General features: G+C 49.9%; 1 non-coding gene across 1 annotated transcript; it reads right to left on the reverse strand.

Moving 5' to 3' along the window:
- Positions 1-962: 962 nt before the first annotated feature.
- Positions 963-1,117, reverse strand: LOC126927693 (5.8S ribosomal RNA). Its single transcript, XR_007715783.1, has one exon. It is a non-coding gene; the product is annotated as a 5.8S ribosomal RNA (ribosomal RNA).
- Positions 1,118-2,722: the final 1,605 nt, after the last annotated feature.

Here is a 2,722-nt window from a genome sequence, read left to right on the forward strand (position 1 = left end):
GTGTGCGTTCCCGGATCTACGGCTCTCTTTCGGGGATAAATTACAAGCACAGAGTATGTTAAACGCAACGACGACCCATCGATGCGACGGTCCTCGTCGTTGTCAGTCGCTCGCGCAGAGTATATCTCTACGCACGAAGAGACGGAGTGGGCATTAGATCCCTGGGGCTATTCGAGTAAAACGTCTTAAGAAAAGACGGTTGTACGGCAAAATTCCGCACCGTTACCAAGTTTACTTTTATCTGAGGCTGTTCTCCTTCTCTCCTCTCTCGACCGAGTTCCCATATTTGCTTTCTCTCAGTCTCGCCAAAATAATATTCATTTAAGACGACGTCGGGGGCGCGGACATCGTGCTCATCGAAAACCTGCAAACGTATGCAAATCTGCTGATATGAAAAAAAAATCGGTCACGAGGACAACACTACGTATGTATATATATATATATATATATAATATATTCGATAACCGACACGAAGCGGTGCATAAGCGGGCGGTCGTACGAAAGGACGACTCACGACGCCGCTAGCACTCACGCAGGTCCGTGACGGTTCTCTCCGCTCTTATTCGTATCCTTCTTCGTGCGCTTCCTCCGACTCTGAAACGTTCTACGTATCGTAAGAACGACGGCGGGTTGTCGAAGGCACCAAGGGACAGAGAGAGACAGAGGTAGAGTTTCGTAGTGTCTCCCGTGAACACGATAGTTTATATATCGAGCATGCGTACGAATTGCACGGTCTCGACACGACCGCGACGAACGCCGACGAGCGTCCAACAATCGCTCGTACGTCGCGTACGTTCTCTCGCGTCCGCTCTTGTTCGTATCCTTCTTCGTGCGCTTCCTCCGACTCTGAAACGTTCTACGTATCGTAAGAACGACGGCGGGTTGTCGAAGGCACCAAGGGACAGAGAGAGACAGATAGAGAGGAACGACACGCAACGCAAGCAGTCTTAGGTTTACGTGAGCAACCCTCAGCCAGGCGTGGTCCAGGAATTGTATCCGTGGACCGCAATGTGCGTTCGAAATGTCGATGTTCATGTGTCCTGCAGTTCACACGTTGACGCGCAATTAGCTGCGTTCTTCATCGACCCACGAGCCAAGTGATCCACCGTTCAGGGTAATCTTTTCATATATTTTTTAAAACTCTTGTACTCCATGTACTCTTAATACTCGGTTCGAGCGAAGCCGAGATCCGACACGACCGACCAACGGGAATCGGACGCGCAGAAGTCGCCGGAAGATCGACGACACGAAAACGTTCGAAAATGAAATCCGACGAACGCGCGAAGATACGCGCGTCCGCCGGCCGGGCGAAAAGTACATTATGATATATAACAACCATCGAGATCGAAGCTCCGTTCGTCAGGAAACGACGGGGATATAACACCCGATTCTGAATCCTCTGTGCAGCACACGATCTCGCGAAGAAATACGCACGGTGGCTAGCCCATATATATATATATATGTGTGTGTGTGTATATATAATACGATATGCATTCCTCTCGTCCAATTATTCAAGAAAAAGAGCGTGCGCCTCCATCGTTCGGGTGATGTAAAGATTCGATGGGACTCGCGCGACCCTCGGCCTCGAGCGGTCTTTCCTCCCAATATCCAGAAGCCGAGCTTTGAAAAAACTCTAGCGACGGCACGGGTGTCCGACTCACGACATCGAGGCTTCGAAGTCGGCGATCTCCTCCGAACGGATGGCGATCGCGACGACTCAAAGCGTGAAAAATCGACGAAAGAGAACACATCTCCGTTCAGGTGATTGTTTTTTTTAAAAAATAAAAAAATTCGATGGGACTCGCATCCATCTACCTCGCGCGGTCTTTCTTCCCAATATCCAGAAGCCGAGCTTTGAAAAAACTTCAGCGACGGCACGGGTGTCCGACTCACGACAACGAGGATAGACAGCCTGCGGTCCCCTCTGAACGGGTTATATGCGACGAACTAGACGAAACTTTAGTCGTTCAGGTGGTATAAAAAAAAAAAATTCGATGGGACGCACGCGCAGCCGTCGTCCTCGAGCGGTCTTTCTTCCCAATATCCAGAAGCCGAGCTTTGAAAAAACTCTAGCGACGGCACGGGTGTCCGACTCACGACATCGAGGGTAGACAGCCTGCGGTCCCCTCTGAACCAACTTCGGCTAGACTAGTTACGAATCGTTGCTACGCATCGTCATCATAGTCATCGTCATCATCATCATTATCATAGCGGGCCAACATCCACGCAATGCGTTTTCGTTCTAGGTTACCCGATCCACGAGTATGTTACAAGTGGTTTCGTTATTTCGAACAAAACGACATACGAAGAACACACGCCCTATGGGTAGGAAGCACGTTTCGAGAACGACCGAGAGCGGTGAAAGAGACGAAAGGTCGACGCGCATAAGGTATCCATGGATCTTCGAAGAGAACCTTCGAAGATATGTCGGTATCCTTTCTACATGCGCGACTCGCTACTCGTACTTTCGCTCTCGTCGACTCGTTTTAGTCGCTTCGTTCGATCCCAAAGAGGAGTCTTCGATGTCCCGTTGCTAGGAGGAGAGCAAACGCAACACAGACCACGAAACATAGAAGAGAATAGGCGAGCATGATCTCTCCGACACGAGGCACTTTAGAGATTTTGTTATTCGTTTGTACGGTCTCCACGACGCAAAAAAAAAAAATACGAGATCGTGGCGGCGGGTCTTTCTGTATACGGCCTCACGCAAGCGCCTCGATCT

Source organism: Bombus affinis, unplaced genomic scaffold, assembly GCF_024516045.1.
Source record: "Bombus affinis isolate iyBomAffi1 unplaced genomic scaffold, iyBomAffi1.2 ctg00000200.1, whole genome shotgun sequence".
NCBI lineage: Eukaryota > Metazoa > Arthropoda > Insecta > Hymenoptera > Apidae > Bombus > Bombus affinis.